General features: G+C 35.6%; 1 protein-coding gene and 1 long non-coding RNA gene across 3 annotated transcripts in view; one reads left to right on the top strand and one right to left on the bottom strand.

Moving 5' to 3' along the window:
* Positions 1-15954, bottom strand: part of LOC118764497 — an 18422-nt gene extending 2468 nt beyond the window's left edge. Inside the window, exon 1 of the long non-coding RNA XR_005000309.1 lies at positions 15882-15954. This is a non-coding gene — a long non-coding RNA (uncharacterized LOC118764497). The remainder of the gene's footprint in view (positions 1-15881) is intronic.
* The window catches only part of LOC115215156 (visual pigment-like receptor peropsin), a 411604-nt gene that overhangs the window by 82372 nt on the left and 310337 nt on the right, over positions 1-18895 (top strand). The window lies entirely within an intron of this gene.

Below are 18895 nucleotides of genomic sequence, written 5' to 3' on the forward strand. Positions count from 1 at the left end.
AATACATCGGAAAAGGAAATGAACGAAACGGGAAAGCAACGATCTTCTGAACTTTGACTTCCAAACAAACAAGGTGTTAGAGCACCGAAAGCCGGATATAGAAGCCCTTAAAATAGGAGAGCAAGAGGGCCTATTAAGTAACAAATATGAAAATTTGAAAACTGACATCGTCAAGGTGTGCCAGCTGTGAGAGTCAAACATAGAAGGTATTCCTGTTGTCATTAGAGCATTAGATTTAATACCACCCAACCTGAAGAAACATCTGGACACTTCAGAAATGTCCTACAATCTTGGCGTATTGCAAAAATCAGTTTTACTTGTAACTGTACGCATATAGCGTAAAGTGTTGTCTATCTAAGACCCCTATCGTAGTTTGAAAGCACGGATCCCTGGTTCAGACAATATCTTCAATCTTCATCAGACTTTGTGTTTTTAGTAGAAAGGATTATTATCATTATCATTATTTTTTTCCTTACTTACAAGATAATTATATTTCTATTTCAGGATTTTGCATATTGAAAGAAACTGAATATCCGATGACAAAAGATCTGGAAAAAAAAAAAAAAAAAAATATATATATATATATAGCGCATTATTTTTTGCTATTTTTTCTTGCTACTGATATAACTTTTTCTTGATTTTTGCTGCTGCCGTTATTAATGTTTTCCTTGTTTTTCTTTGTGATGTTACCACAAAACATCTATTTGAATATTGTTATAGTATTGTTCTGTTTGTTTTAATTCTACCTCCGAGGCTGGTTGTTTGATTGTTAATCTTATTTTCCATATACAATTGTCTTAATATTGTTTTAGGGGACTAAGAGGAAATATAGAGAAATAATAATCGCTAATCTATTAGAAAATAGATCAGCTGCTGGAGGTCGGTTTCGGTATTGAATTTTATGTTGCTGTAGTTGTTTTGTTTCTCTGCTTGTATAGGAAAGAAGCGAATACACTGTTTAGGCATGAAGAAAACCGAAATACTAAAGAATAGCGACTGTGGTGCTTATAAATAGAAACCAAAGAGTAATTAGGTGATATGTTGAAAATTTAACGGTTTTACAAGATTAGAAAACAAATACGCCTTTGATGTATGGATGTGTGTTTAAGAAAGGCGGAGAGCTGGCAGAATCGTTAACACACCGATCGAAATGCTTAGCAGTATTTCGTCTGCCGCTACGTTGTGAGTTCAAATTCCGCCGAGGTCGACTTTGCCTGTCATCCTTTCGGGGTCGATAAGTTAAATACCAGTTAAATACTGGAGTCGATGTAATCGACTAGTCCCCGTCTCCCCAAAATTTCAGGTTTTGTACCTTTAGTAGAAAGGATGTGTGTTTAAGAAGCTCGGTTTGAAACCACGTGGTACCAGGATCAATTCTACTGCGCGGCAACATGGGCAAGTGTTCTAAGAAATCCATATATATATATATATATATATATATATAGCAATTAAGGACAACTACTCAATAAGGAAAACTTAACAAGAAATTGTCAGGTAGATAGCGTAAAAACCTCATAAGAGAAAAATTTCGAAAAAAATTATTTCTTATTGAACATATTAATTTATATATAGAGGGCATTATACATACATGCCAGGAGGCATTGTATATACATGCCAAACGCTAAGAGGGACATCAGTCATTTCTACCAAAAATATTACTAATCCCACCGAATGCAATTTTTCAAAGTAAGACATTTAAAAATATAGCCTGTATCACAGTGATTTCATACTTACGTATCATCAGCAGCCTGAATGTATTATAAATAAACAACGACCCTGCCTCGCTTAAGCCGATCAGCTAACTGATCAACATCAACGAAGCACATGGGTGAGTTTATATATATTACATCCGGGTAAATGGTAAACTTTTACGAATGCATTTCGGGAGAGGAAAAGTTTTTTCGGAATAAAAATTAGCAATAAGGACAACTACTCAATAAGGAAAACTTAACAAGAAATTGTCAGGTAGATAGCGTAAAAACCTCATAAGAGAAAAATTTCGGAAAAAATTATTTCTTATTGAACATATTAATTTATATATAGAGGGCATTATACATACATGCCAGGAGGCATTGTATATACATGCCAAACGCTAAGAGGGACAATCAGTCATTTCTACCAAAAATATTACTAATCCCACCGAATGCAATTTTTCAAAGTAAGACATTTAAAAATATAGCCTGTATCACAGTGATTTCATACTTACGTAATCATCAGCAGGCCTAATGTATTATAATAAACACGACCCTATGTATAATGCCCTCTATATATAAATTACCCGGATGTAATATATAAAACTCACCCATGTGCTTCGTTGATGTTGATCAGTTAGCTGATCGGCTTAAGCGAGGCAGGGTCGTTGTTTATTTATAATCATTCAGGCCTGCTGATGATACTAGTATGAAATCACTGTGATACAGGCCTATATTTTTAAATGTCTTACTTTGAAAAATTGCATTCGTTGGATTAGTAATATTTTTGGTAGAAATGACTGATTGTGCCTCTTAGCGTTTGGCATGTATATACAATGCCTCCTGGCATGTATGTATAATGCCCTCTATATATAAATTATATATATATATTATATATAAATGATTGTTCAGTTTTATTAGAGAAAGAGCCGATTTCTAACCTAGATTCAAAGCTCCTTCATTGGGATTCCAACATCAACAACAGGGTATTATTGTTTGTATGTATGTATGTGTGTGTGTGTGTGTGTGTGTGTGTGCCTATATATCTGTTTGTCCCCCACTACAGTTTGACAACTGGTTCTAGTTTATTTATGTTCCCGTAAAAGGGACCAATGCAATAAATATTAGATATATAAAAAGAAGCACTGAAGTCACTTTGTTTGACTAAACCCTTGAAAGTAGTGCCCCAGCATGGCCGAAATTCAATGACTGAAACAAGTTAAAGATAAAAGTTAAAATGGAGAATTATTTTGGATAGCAAAAGTCAGGAAATTTCGAAAGTATCATTTAACTCAACTAAAAATAAAATGTTATCTTCGGAACGCTCAAAGAAAAATGAAACAACTAAAAAGGATCAATGAGCCAGCGAGGGACCCCCGTCGCAGTCGTTTGACCTGCCAGAAATAGCAACCAATTCCCCGTCAAGTTCCATACATTTATCGCAGTAAAAGGAAATACAAATCGTACAGTGTAGTCCTATATATCGTAAACGTGGAGAAAATAAGGGAAGGCCACTCCTTTGATAACAGGGCAGTCCGATTTGGGGTTACTCGAAATTAAACTCATCAATGTCCAGATATTAACAGTTGTTTCAATATATTTTTACATAATTTAGCCAATTAACTTTACTAATTTTCCTTTAATTTATTTGACATTCGCAGATTATTTTAAGCTGATAGGTGTAGCATCTACATACGTGTTCCATCTCAAGAAAGTGTTTTCCATAGATTTAATATTTTAAAAAATATGAAATTTCTGCCAAGGCCTAAGGCTCCTCATTTCTATTACGTTACATAAACTGTCTACATAAATCAGGACCATTGTGCTGTACGTCTGAGAACGGTATTCTTTCCTCCATGAAAATTGATATTCGATGATTAGTTTTGTCTTATATTAGGGCGGCGAGCTTGTACTCCGGGCAAAATGCTTAGCGACATTTCGTCCGTCTGTACGTCTTGAGTTCAAATTCCGCCGAGGTCGACTTTGCTTCACATCCTTTGAGGGTCGATAAAATAAGCACTGGGGTCGATGTAATCGGTTTACCTCATCTTCCGAAATTGCTGGCCTTGTGCCAAAATTTGAAACCAATATTCAGTGGCTATTAAAATCCATTTCTAGTGAGTTACAAGAAAAAGGGCACCTTTTAAAAGGCTCCTAAATTTATGAGAGTAAAGGAGAAAATTATCGTCAGACCGGAGTCCTGGCTCGAATGTTTTCAACAGAGTTGACTTCACTAGAGACAGCAATGGGCCGATGATCGTTAAAGCGTGCGACTGATCCAGTCTCTCATTCCCATCGGCTTCCATACAGTTTCTACTTAACCAAATTTCACTCACGAATCTTTGGCCCACCCGAGACAATGACAGTTGATACTCTCGCGCTGTCCTACGCAGTGTGGCTAAGCTTGAAACCATTATTTTTGCGAAGCAAACTTCTTATTTCTGTAAATGTATCTGGATATATTGCGCATGGCGACCCGATGATATGTTTCTTTTTTGAGTTCAATATCTTCTTAAACACTGACATGCAATGTTTTAAAGTATTCAATCTCGGAACACCAATATCAATATTGATTTTAATGTCTGTTTTGTTCATGTAAAGAAATTTGAGTTGAATGATAAGTTCTAAAGACGGTAAATAAAATAAAAATATAGAATATAAAACAGTAATGGAAGCATATAAAAGTATATAACTTTATCAAGAGGATTGAATCATTAGATTGACTATAGAACCAGTCAGTCTGTTCCAAGAATCTTATGCTTCATTGTAATGAGTAACGATAAGAAATAGGATTCTGAAAATAAAATAAAACGAACTACTCCAAAAAGAAAAAAAAATGTTGATAATGTCAGTGAGACAATTGAAAACGCTTAAGGTTTCAAATTAAACAATTTTGAATTAAAGAAGATATCAAAGGAAGTCTATAAAAATATACACGATCATCATCACCAGCACCGCAGCCGCCACCGCCGCCGCCGCCGCCACCACCACCACCACCACCAGCACCAGCACCACCACCATCATCATCATCATCATCGTAATCATCAAGCGAATGAGAAAGTATCTAAACTTGCAAAAATAAGCTGTAAAATCTCTTTCAAATCACATCTTTTTTTTCTTAAAGAGATTTACATTTGATAATATAACTGTTAAAATAGTTTTATGTCTGTAAAGATTAGATGGGATCGTCACGGAAGGAACCACTTTGAGCATTGATTTACTCCGTCGGATCTGTGTTCCTGTTGGCCGACAACACTATCGTTGTTGATCAGTAAAGTATAGTGAAGTAATTTTTTTAAAAGTCAGTTATGAAAAGCTAGGAGGAGAAGCAGCGACCATTATCTTTGCAGACATACGCAGACTTCGTGAGATCGATGAAGTTGATATTCAGTTTGATCTTATCGTATTCTATTCAGTTATTAGTCAAGGAAAGAATGATTGAATGGAATGTTTTGACAAGCCACCAATCTACATATTAGTTTCCAATAACGCCAAGCGTTACATTTTTGTTTCTCTGACTCATACATTGGAACAATGATGTATATGCAGAGGTGTATCTAACTATTTCAACCTGTGACTTGGCTGTGTCTAGGTCCAAAACGTACAGCTGACAGTGCTATAAGCTTTACAACTCTCAATTTCGACAACACCCCCAATGTTTCTTCTAACGCTTTTTTTCAAACTGCTGTTTTTATGGTCATTAGAAACCATTACTGTTTTTCTAATGACACAGATATGTTATTTTTTTTCTTTACTCCTTATTTTTCTCTTTATGCTCTGATCTCTCCTGGTATAAGGAATAACAGCATGTCTTCATACAATTCTCAATGTGATTTTCTTTTGGAACTTTGCCAGATATAAAGACTGTTGTATATGTTTGACGAAGAGACAGAGTTAGTCGTTTTAACTCTGTTACACTATGCATTGTTTAACATTGTCTGTGCGCGAGTGTTGTTGTTGTTGTTGCTACCGCTGTTTGAAATATTCGTTAACGTTCGAAATATTTTTTCCTTTAACCTGTTCATTTTAAATGTTAATCATTCATTAACTGAATGTTTTTAACTTCCTTCTTTTCATTGTAAGTATACCCTCTGTGGCGCAATTTGTTTTTGTGCTGTCTTTTATGTTTTGCACGTTGTTGGCGTATCAGGTATACATTTTAATATAAAATATCGTCAAAACATAAAACAAATGAAGATACGTGTAAAATACAAAACTCTTTTGTTTACTTCTGGGTATCAGTTGATCATCCAAAGATAATTAAAATTTTGATTGGCGATTATTTGAAAGGAATAATTTTCGTTTGAAATTGCTATAGAAAGTAGAACCTGAGAGCGATGTAAATAAAAAATGTGTGAAAGCTAGGTTAGTCAATAATGATGATAATGATAATAATAATTCTTCCTAGCCTTGGAACAAGGCCAACAACTAAGAATTGCTAGTCAGTTACATCGACACCAGCGGTCAGCTGGGACTTATTTTCTCAACCCTGAGCGGATGAAAGGCAAAGTCGATCTCGACGGAATTTGAACGCAGAATGCAAAGACAAGCGAAATACTGCTAAGCTTTTGGCCCGGTGTGCTAACGGTTCTGTCAACTCCTCGCCTTTCAATAACTAATGACAATAAAACGAAATACGGCAGTTTCTGAACAAACTCACGATATTTTTGAACCACTTTATGAAATTAGGTTATCTAACTTTCTTAGTTATTATTGGTCTTTATTTTTTTAGCTCTAGTTTATCCTAGATTGACCAGACTTGATCACATTGATCACTTCCTCCATTTTTAACTCGAAAGGGTGTCATCTAACCCTTCGTTGGCCGGCGGGGTTGAAATTATACAAAAGGCCAGTGGGGTCTCGAGGGGACCCCTTTTATTTTTGGGCATTTCCGCCCTATCCATAAAATGTTATTTGTTTAATCTTGTAATATGTGTGTGAGTGCATGACGCAGAGCAAGAAATTTAGTATTTTATAGGAATCTATTTGTAATTATTAGCGATTAATGGAAAGGAATTAATATATAATTTTTTGACTGAAAAAACCTTTATTGAAAGAAATCAACATTCTTTATAGTTTTATAAACTATACTTGTGGCACTAACTATTAAACAAAACAAAAGGATTTAGTATATCGATTCATACCAATACAAATACGAAGAAAATTGACTTATAGTTCATCAGAATATCTGAAAAAAGTACAGAAAAAAATCACAGAAGTCCATTATGGTCTAGTTGGACCTCAATGACCATATTTTATGATAATACAATCCATATGACTGGAAATTTTTAACTCAAAATTTGTATGTGCATACATAAACTATTGACAATAAATGAAATGAGGTTTGAAATCATTTAAATAAAAAAATATATAAGTTGCATAACTTTTAAAATTTGCTGGAGTCCTAAGGGACCCGCTGGCCCACGAAGGGTTAAGAAAGATTTAAGATTTGACATTCAGCTACTTTGTTTTCTTTCAAGTCAAGGCGACACATTAAGAAGATCCTATTTTCCATATTTCGAATGTTATGTAACTGTTGCTTTGTAAACCATTTTTTCGGAAGTGTTGCTTTGGCGCAAAAATGATATAATCGTTGAGACTTTCAGTAACAAATATAAACGCAAAAAATATAAAGTTACAAACAAAATAACTAAAATAAAGCTTAATATTGCTTAATCTGAGAACGTTAGAAAATATTTTCTGTCAACGAAAATAACTGCATTTCTTAATCTTATCATATCTCGTTATTTTCCTGTCAATTTTCATTCAAATTCTCATAAAACAATTAACATGAATTTCAGTTGCAGTGAATATTTGAAAAGTGTCACTTAATTGCTGAACAATTGAAGGGTGAGACTTAATTAAAACAACGTGAGACACATGAAATGTGTTGGAATTCACTATTACAGGTCTATTTATGGCGTTATTTTCCCGTTTTTTTTAAAATTATATTTTCTTATTTATTTTTCTATATTTTCTCATTTTCTAATTTCACTTTTTAAGAACATCCATTTCTGTACTGCACGTCTGCAATTAAGTTCTATCAATATACGCGCGCGCGCGCACACACACATTCCCACATATTCACACATATTCACACACACACAACCATACATACACACACGCACACACAATGCTTTCCTTTCTCTATATATCTTTCTCTATATATCTCCCTACCTATTTGTGTCTCAATCAATTTATCATCCTCTCTCATTGCTTATTCCTCCCTTCCCATCTTTTTTCTTTGTAGTTTCATTCGTCCTATCTATCTATCTATCTATCTATCTATCTATCTATCTATCTATCTATCTATCTATCTATCTATCTATCTATCTATATGTACCCACACGCACACGCATACATTTGCACTTACGCCTTTCCACACACACACAAACATGTACACATACAAACATGCACGACTATATATTTTATATCACAAGCTCACCCTATCACCACTTCAATTAGCATCTGCTGCTAATTTTCCGTCTCATTTATTCGCAGTGACTCTGCTTTCGTCTATCAATCATATCTATCTATCTATCTATCTATCTATCTATCTATCTATCTATCTATCTATCTATCTATCTATCTATCTATCTATCTATTTGTCAATCCGTTTCTGTCTCTGTCTCTCTTTCTTTATATATACATATGAAACATTCATATATGTATGCTATAATATATATATATAATATATATATATATATATATAGATATATATATATATAATATATATGTGTGTTGTGTGTGTGTGTGTGGTGTGTGTGTATATATATAATATATACATAAGCACACCACACATACACACACACACATATATATACATATATATTATATATAATGAATACCTATTTACATAGATGCATATAGAGAGACACAAACGTATACGGTCTTTCTTTGTCTTTTGTTTGTCACCTCGCTTTCTCGACAATCAGTAACATTAATCAAAGCTATCAACCAATGTTAGATTAATCGACCTATTTACGACCAAAGAATTTAGTTAATGAACTTCAAAACGAACGAAATGGTTGCAGAGTGTTTTTATTGAAAATAAAAACACACCATCAGGAAGTATTAAACGGCAAAGAATAACCAGACAAGTAGTCACTTAATAACATATATATATATATATATAATAACATATATATATATATATAAGTGGAAGCACTCCGTCGGTTACGACGATGAGGGTTCCGGTTGATCCGAATCAACGGAACAGCCTGCTCGTGAAATTAACGTGTAAGTGGCTGAGCACTCCACAGACACGTGCACCCTTAACGTAGTTATCGGGGATATTCAGCGTGACACAGAGAGTGACAAGGCCGGCCCCTTGAAATACAGGTACAACAAAAACAGGAAGTAAGAGTGAGAGAAAGTTGTGGTGAAAGAGTACAGCAGGGATCATCACCATCCCCTGCCGGAGCCTCGTGGAGCTTTTAGGTATTTTCGCTCAATAAACACTCACAACGGCCCGGTCTGGGAATCGAAACCGCGATCCTATGACCACGAGTCCGCTGCCCTAACCACTGGCCATTGCGCAATATATATATATATATATATATATACTATATATATATATAATATATATATATATATATATATATATATATATATTATCTATATATATATATATATATATATATATATTATATATATATTAAATATATATATATATAATATATATAGATATATATATATATATATAATATATATTATATATATATATACAAATACATATATATACAATGTGTGTGTAATTATATTATATTATATTATATTATCATTATATATATATATATATATATATATATATATATATTATTATACATACACATATATGTATATATGCTTATATGTATATAATATATGTATATATTGTAGTATGTATAATGTATGTATGTATATTGTAGGTATGTATATATATGTATGTATGTATGTATATAATAATATACACATAAATATATATATATATAAATACATATATATATATATATAACATAACATACATTAATTATATATAATTATACATAAACACACACCATATATATAGATATATATAATAAACTAATATATATATATATATACATAAATATATATATAGCTATATATTATATATATTCGTATATATATATATAATTATATATATCATAAATATATAATACATAATATATTATATACATAAATATATATATACATAAATATATATATATATATATTATATATATATATATATATATATGATTGATTGATTGATTGATTCTAGTTTCAGCTTATGAGCTGTGGCCATGCTGGGGCACCGCCATTTGTGTTGCTACTTGGTTTCACTTCATGGAGGCTTTCTAGCAACTGCTATTTGGTGCATGAGAGAGTTCGATGCAGCTGCCCTCATCTGCCCCTCCTGCCGTGAAGTGGTTCATCTGGGACACCTGACAGGAAGAGATCCAGCTTCATTTTAAAGACATCTGTATCCACCCCATGCAGGTCTCTCAGGTTCTTCGGGAGGATATTGAAGAGCTGTGGGCCTCGGAAGCCCAGGCTATCACAGAATCTTGTCCTACATCTTGATGGCAGGTTTGGAGTCCTAGGCACCACGCAGTGGCGCCAGTTCTGGCATTTGCGTAACTCTCGATGCCAAAGTTCAGGACACTTCCCTCCAGGATCTTCCAGATGTATATTATGGCATATCTTTCCCGCCTACGCTCCAGGGAATATAATTTTAATCTCTTGAGTCTTTCCCAGTAGCTTACATTCTGCATAGAGGCTATCTTCTTTGTGTAGCTTCGTTGGATCGCCTCAAGTTCTGTGATCAACTTGACACTGGATGGTGACCATAGCTGAGAGCAATAGTCAAAGTGGCTTAGGACAAGTGTCTTCCAGAGGACCATCATGGTTTCTGTTCTCTTGTTCTAAAGGTTCTAGAATCATCCAGCCAGCCGTCTACATTTCATTGTCAGTTTAGCAACATGTACATGAAAGGTCGCGTCATCACTCATGTGAATACCCAGGTCACGCACTGATTGTGCCTCTGGGATTGCAATCCTCCGGGTCCAGTGTATTCATTGGGTATTGCATTCAGTTTTGCATGCTGATAGTATAAAGCTTGAAACTTTCCAGCATTGAACTGCATGCTATTCTTTTCAGCCCACTTGTATATTTCGTCCAGCTCACATTGCAGGTGTTTAGTGTCCTCAGGGTTCTGTATTGCCTGTGAAAATTTTGTATCATCTGCATAACTTGTGATCGTGGCTCTCTGCGTGGCTGAGGGCATGTCTGAGAGGGCCATTATGAACAGTAGTGGTCCCAGAACAGTGCCCTGCGGAACACCGCTCACTATTTGTGTGTTAATGGAGGTGGCCCCATTGGCTACTACCACCTGACTTTATCCTTCAGAAAGTCATGAAGCCATTCTCCCAGTTTTCCAACTATGTTGAGATCACGCAGTTTGTGACATATCATTCCATGATCGACTTTATCAAAGGCCTTTGCAAAGTCGAGATATATCACTTCCACATTTGAGTGGTTGAGCAGCCGTTTCAGCACCCAGTCATAGTGTTGTAGGAGCTGAGTTAAACAGCTTCTCCCTGGTCGGAAACCATGTTGGGTGTCGGGCAGCAAGTCATTCTCTTCAAGGAAGGTGATCAGCTTCCTTCTGACTATTCGTTCCATGACCTTGCTGATGTGTGAGGTCAGAGAGATAGGTCTATAGTTCTTGGCTTCCGCTCTGCTACCTCCTTTATGAATGGGGCATATTTTACCTTCCTTCAGTTTTCCTGGAAGTTTGCCAGCTGCAAGGAAGCTCTGAAAGAGGAACTGCAGTGGTCTTGCTAGGACTCTCTTACATGCTTTTAGGAGGATTGCCGGGAATCCATCGGGGCCAGTAGCTGAGTCTGTTTTCATTTCATCTATAGCCTTGGTTACATCGTCTTCCTTTATATCGATGTAATCTATCGTCGCCGCCTCTGATTTTATATCTGCAGTGGTAAAAAAGTCAGTTGGATTGGTGATTTGGAGATGCCCAAGGGGTGGAGTGAAAACACTCTTGATTGCTCATTCAGTATTTCACTTACCCTCATTGGTTTTCCTGTAAGTGTGCCATCCTTTTCAAGGAGTGGCCCTATTCTACAGTGCACTGTAGCTGTTTCTTTGGCATACCTGTAGAAAGCTGGGGTTAGATTTTATGTTTTCTATAGCCCAGGCTTCTTTTGCTCTTCTTTTTCATGGGAGAGTTGCAGACATTTTTCGATTTCCAACAGTTTTATTTTTAGGCGGGACTTTCACTGCTTTCAATCTGTTTGTTTAGGCGATTTGAAAATTTCGTACGCCGTCTCATTAAAATTTCCTCTCTCTGGGGATTTTGTTCTTGTGTACAGTGGCCTTTCTCTCTGGGACACATTTGTAGCATATGGCTTGCATTACAGACATGAATTGTTGAAGTTTCACGTCGATGTCTGGCGAGGAGAGACATTTAGGCGAGTTTTGTTTGAGGATCTCTTTCTCAATTTGTTTCCAGTTTGCCTTATGGTAGTTCAAGCTGGAAAGATTATGAGGGTTTCTTGTAGGCTGCATGTCCGTGCTCTCTTTTGGCCCGTACTCTTTTGGTCAGCTCTATCATGTTGTGATCCGAGAGTAGTGTCGGTGTCACTTTCACATCATGGATGAGATCCATGTCATTTGTGTTACCTGCCCTGGTTGGTTGGAGTATTACCTGCTCCATGTACAGGGTGTTGATGAGGTTCAGGAGGGACCTCGCCTGTCCTCGTTCACATCTTGTCATTCCTGGGAGAGAAAGGCCCTCGGGCCATCTGACACTGGGCAGATTGAAGTCTCCCATAAGAAGCACACCTATGTGTTGTTCTAATGTGGTTAGAATTTCTTCTATTTTTATAAGGCAGTCTTCAAACTTGCCCACATGGCTTGGGGCATCTGGAGGGCGATATGTAGCACACACAACTACATCAAGTTGCCTAATATGTACAATTAGTGTGTCACACACCGAGTTTGAGTATGACAAGAGGACCTGGGGTGTGAGGTCCTCACGGATGTACATAGCAACACCTCCATGACTCCTTTCTTTCCTGTCGGTCCGTAGTACAGCATACTGTGGTATGTGTAACTCCACATCTGCTATGTCCGGTTTCAGGTGCGTTTCTGTAAGTGCTATGCATAAGGCTTGATTGCATGCAACAAAGTCTCTCAGGAACGGGATCTTTGTCCTGTTATATATATTATATATATATATATATAATAAATATAATATCTATATATATATATAAACATACATACATACATATATATATATATATACATAAACACACCACACATATATATATTATATATATATATATATACACATAAATATATATATTATACATATATATATATATATATATATATATATATATATATATATATTATATATATATATATTATATATATATATATAATATGCATATAACTAGCGTGCTAGATAAACATATAAAGGGAATATTTATAGGAAATGAAAAGGAGCTAAAGAGCTATAGAAACCAGGAACTTGGAAAAGAAAGAGAAGCATAAGAATAAAGAAAAGAAACGAAAGATGTTAATGAAAGAAGGAAACTAAAAAGGAGTTTTTGAAAGAAGAAATAGAAGACAAATAAAAATAGAAAATAATAAATGAGAGAAAAGTAAATGAAGCTTCTATAGAAGTTAACTGTAAATTGAATGTTTCTAATCGGATAATATTGATCAATTATAAGAAGATTATCTGCAAGAAAATTTAGAAGAAGCTCTATGAATAGAAATGGCATGCTGGAGGGACATTTAGACATTGTGTCATCTCTATTCGTATACACTGTTTAGTGTATGGTTTGTGTTTTCAAAATGTAGCTAGATTGCTGGTTGCTGCTTGTTGTTCCCCTATGAGTTCGGATAGAGAAGAATCTTCCAAATTGGGCTTTGATACATGCTATAATTAGGATTGTCGGGCAGTCTAAAAGATTCCATTAGTATATTTTTTTGTATATATGTATGTATGTCTCTTCTATCCTTTAATTATTATATATCTTCTACTGAGGAGGGAGCCAATTTCCAACAAAGAAACACGGCTCCATTTTTGTGATGTAGTTAACAAAGACAAATTCACTTTTGGAACTTGAGAAAAGTCTTGCATATTTTTACTGTTCCATTCACTGATTGCACTTGTAAAGTACTAATTAGCCAGTCAATTTCCCTTTCTATTACAAAATAGAAAATCCCAGTTTATCAAAATTCATCTTTAAGCATTTACTAACAAAACCTAGAGCTCCAATTATTATTGGTATGAATATGGAGGTGTAATGGTTCAGTTGTTAAGGCAGCGGACTCGCGGTCGTGAGATCGCGGTTTCGATTCGCAGACCGAGCGTTGTCAGTGTTTATTGAGCGAAAACACCTAAAGCTCCACGAAGCTCCAGCAGGGGCTGGTGGCGAACTCTGCTGTACTTTTTCACCACAACTTTCTCTCACTCTTTTCTCCTGTTTCTCTTATACCTGTATTTCAAAGAGCCAGCCTCGTCACACTCTGTGTCACGCTGAATCTCCCCGAGAACTACGTTAATAGTACACATATCTGTGGAGTGCTCAGCTACTTGCACGTTAATTTCACGAGCAGGCTGTTGATCGGATCAACTGGAATCCTCGTCGTCGTAACCGACGGAGTGCCACGATTGGTATGAATATGAATTCTTAGTCTGGATATAGAAGCTGGAGGTTTCGAAGCAGTTGTCCACAAATATCCTCTTTTTCTTTGATTTTCAAAGAGATATTTATATCTGCAGGGCAGCTGACCTCTATGACGGTACATACCTTTGCTCCTCTGTCCCAAACAACAATATCCGGCCTGTTATGTTTACATTTGACAGAAGTTTTGATGGAAATATCTCACCAGTATTCCTTGAGTTAAGGGATTTTCTAAGTTTATTTTAGGACGGTATTTTTCGCGGAGGCATTGTAAATTGTTTTAGCGACAACATCGTGCCGCATAGGGAGGTAGTAACGTGAGAACATTTTAGGACAACGGCTAATCACATGCATGATGTCTTCCATAGAAACATAACATAGCCTACACATGCGGTTGCACCTTGGGATTACAAGAGTATCACCGTCTTACTTGTTCTCTCTTGTGGCAATCTCCTGTTCCTGGATATGTGTGTGTGTGTGTGTGTATATATGTATGTATGTATGTATGTATGTATGTATGTATGTATGTATGTATGTATGTATGTATATATATATATATATATATATATATATATTATATATATATACACATACATACATGCATACATACTCAAATAATTCTCAACGTGTGATAATGCTTATACAATAGCATGAACAGGATAAATTATCCATATATTGCAGAAAACATCATTACCCGCAATATATGGCTAGTTTATCCTGTTCATGCTATTGTATTAGTATTTTCATGCGTTTGAGAATAAATTATTTCTGTATCTTTCAATACATCTCGACGCTTCTAAAGCAAACTTTGTTTACTTTCATCGTAAGTTGAATATATATATATATATATATATATATATATATATATATATATATATATATATATATATATATATATATATATACATTATATACACATACATACACACACACATACACACATATATTATAGGCGCCTTGCAACTACGTGGTTTTGGGTTCAGCTGCACTGCACGGCACCGCGGGCCATTTTCTTCTACTACAGCACCGGACCGGCCAATGCTTTGTGAGTGAATCGGGGTGACGGAAACTGTGGGGAAGCCCGCTGTATATATGTATGTATATATTTGTTTGTGTATGTTTATGTTTGTCCCCAAAACACTTCTTAATATCTAGTGTTGGCTTGTTTATGTCCTCGTTAATTAGTTGCAAGGCAAGCGACCAACAGAATAAGGACCAAACATAAAAAACAATATTAAGTAGCACATGTGACATATAACGCCTACGACGGCGATAAACGTCCTGAGAAATCATCACGTGTAGACAGCAAATGCTAAAAAGTAAAGATAATATCGGTTGCTGATATTTCATCAGCATCGTTCTAGGCGTTATAAACAACACATGCAAGTTCGTTTCTGTATTTGGTTTGCAAGAGTCTTGATGTGAATGCGTGCGTTGAAACAAATATTCTTGTGTCCCAGGAGGTTCATTATGCCAACAATAATAAACATACGCACTGGTCCAATATCACTTCTTTATTGTTAGTCAATCGTTAAATATCTAACCAGCTAACTAATCGAGTGTTTATATAATGTGTTGGTTAAATAATCCTCTTTCTTCAAGGTATGAATTGAGTCCTCTTCTTAGTCCCCACTCTTCAACACATCCAAGTTAGTTTGGATGTGCTAATTAATATTCGGTACTAATACTGTTTTTCTTGCTAATGGCTAATTTATATACAAACCTTCCCGCTTTTCGCGGCATCACTTGCTGTTTGACCGGTGAAAAACTATATGGGTTTGTCCGATTTTCTGTCTGGTATGCGGTCTTTGGCCGCCTGCTGTTGATGGTCTAAAATGCCGAGAAATCACGTGATAAAACAGTTTCATCCGCCGGTGCTGGCGAAATATCGTCAACCGTTATTATCTGTAATTTTTAGCATTTGCCGTTTATACTTTCTCGTGACGTTTACCGCAGTCCTAGGCATTATAACAACACAACCGTTTGCTCATTTCAGTTAACTAATATTCGTAACAGAGGTTGAGGCTGCCACTAATAGCTAGTTTAACAAAAAAGTACTGGGTCGCCTTGTTCGACGAATCCCTTCAAGGTAGTACTCCAGCTTAGCCAGTGATTGAAGATTAAAAAAAACAGGAAATAAAAGATATCTGGAATGATGTGATGTGTGCGGATCGACGATGGAATGAAAGTATGAATGTTTACGATGCCAAAATACTTGATACTGATGAGGACACTTAGTCAAAGAAGCATAGAAAGTCCTAACGATTCAGAAAGCTTACAGATAGTGAAAACACAAAATTAGATAACGATTTTTACTAGGATTAAAGAAAACGTGTACGTGGTGTCTAAAACAGAAGTTGGACTGGTTTATATGGTATAAATGGTACAAAGACATAGGTAAAAGACTAAGGTATGATGAATTTTATGACAACACTTAAATGGATTTTTAGTGTTAAAATAACAGGATTTGTAAGGGTGGACATATCTTCTTTTATCTTTTTTTTTTTTGCTTGTTTCAGTCATTGAACAACATCCACACAAGCGTATCGCCTTGAAGATGTTTAGTTGAGTAAATCGTAAATGGATTTCGGTACTTATTTTCCGTTTTAAGTCTGATTCTTATTATGCCAGGGGTCTCTTTTGTCGAACCGGTTGTTGTGGGAACAAACGCAAATACATACACATACAACGAGTTTCCAGGCAACCACTCACAAGGATGTAGTCGAAGACATTTGCTCAAGGTACTGCGTAATGAGCCTGAACCCAAAACCACATGGTTGCAAAGCGAGCTTCTTAACAACATAGCTGTGCTCATGTGTAATGTTTCATGAGGAATTGAATCCAAATACTTAGGCTATATGACTATATTGTGACAATAATGCGAAAACACAGTCTCCGTAAAAGCAGAACGTGTGTGTATTGAAAAGCATTGTATATAGGCGAAAGTATTCTGCTAGTATTAAGCGCGTGTGTTTCGGGATTTAAGTACGTTGACGTCATGAGAAACTTGTTAATAGATAGGACGTTGTTTTTGTGATAAGGCAACACGTATAGAACGATGGGAGACGTGTTTGATAAATATTGAACTTACTAAAATTCAGGCAAATTAGGTGAGAGATAAGTTGTCTGTATTTATCGATGCCTTTAATGACCTTTGCTCATTCCTTGCAGATTTGTTCTGTTCTGTCATTATTGATCTGCATCATGTTTGAAAAGTTGACTGAGCGCATTCGCAGTCTTAGCTGATATCTCTTTACATAGACGATGTTATCAAACTAAAATAAAATGAGGCGATACACAGACATCAGACTGAAGACTAGGACATGACTTTAAGAAGTAGGAATTTCATTCAAACATAACCGATTTACGTTTCGATTTTCCGAATTCGGAATGGAATTCTAAAACTTGAGAATGTGAATGACTGAGATTCGGTTAAATGTTTCTGAATTTGCTTTAATCTGAACCACCAGGTAAAGAACAGACAACAACAAAAACCTACTCTAGATAAAGATAAAAGATTACAGAGAAGTCTACTCTGTACTGTGGGATTAGGGTTACGGCTAGGGTAGGATTAGGAATATCCCTTAACATTTTATTTCTCATGTGTAAATAACCGATCAAATATTGTGCTAAGTAGTAATCTACTTAGGAGCAGGCGTGGCAGTGTAGTATGAAGTTCTCTCCCCAACCACATGACTCCAGGTTCAGTCCCATTGTGTGGTACCTTGGGCAAGTAACTTCTATAGTCTCGGGCCGACACAAAACTTTGTGAGTGGATTTGATAGACGGAAACTGAAAGAAGCCCGTCGAATATGTATATACCTACGCGTGACTTTGTGTCTGTGTTTGCCCCACCACCGCTTGACATCCAGTGTTAGTGTGTTTGGGTCACTGTAATTTAGTGGTTCGGCAAAAATAAACCGATAGAATAAATACTAGGCTTAAACAAAATACTGGGGTGGATTCATTCGGTTAAAATTTCTAAAGGTGGTGCCCAAGCATGGTCGCACTCTAATGGTTGAAACTTGGTAAAAGACAAGCTATAAAGAATACAAGCTAGTAGCATCATTTATTGTTCTTTGTACGACCGGCCCAACTGGAACATTTGACCTTCTGATTGATCTATCGAGTGTTTTGTGCACCAGTAATTGATAAAGATGAGACAGATTTCTGTTTTGTGTTCAATGCAGCCGCAGTAGGAGGAGCAGCAGCAGCAGCAGCAGCAACAGTTTCTAACAATACTTTCACAGAACTATCTTGCGTCAAAATGAATATATTTTTATATACGTTAATCGATAAATACTTAGGAAATATTACATACACACACACACACACACACACGTATGTATGTATATGTATATATGTTTGTGTATGTATATGTACATGAATCTGTATATATGTACGTATATATATATATATATATATATATACGTACATATATATATATATATATAAGAGATAATGGTATCATTGAAACCCAAAGGTGTCAGGTAATGTTGAATAAGT

The sequence above is a fragment of the Octopus sinensis genome, linkage group LG8 (assembly GCF_006345805.1).
Source record: "Octopus sinensis linkage group LG8, ASM634580v1, whole genome shotgun sequence".
Taxonomy (NCBI): Eukaryota; Metazoa; Mollusca; class Cephalopoda; order Octopoda; family Octopodidae; genus Octopus; species Octopus sinensis.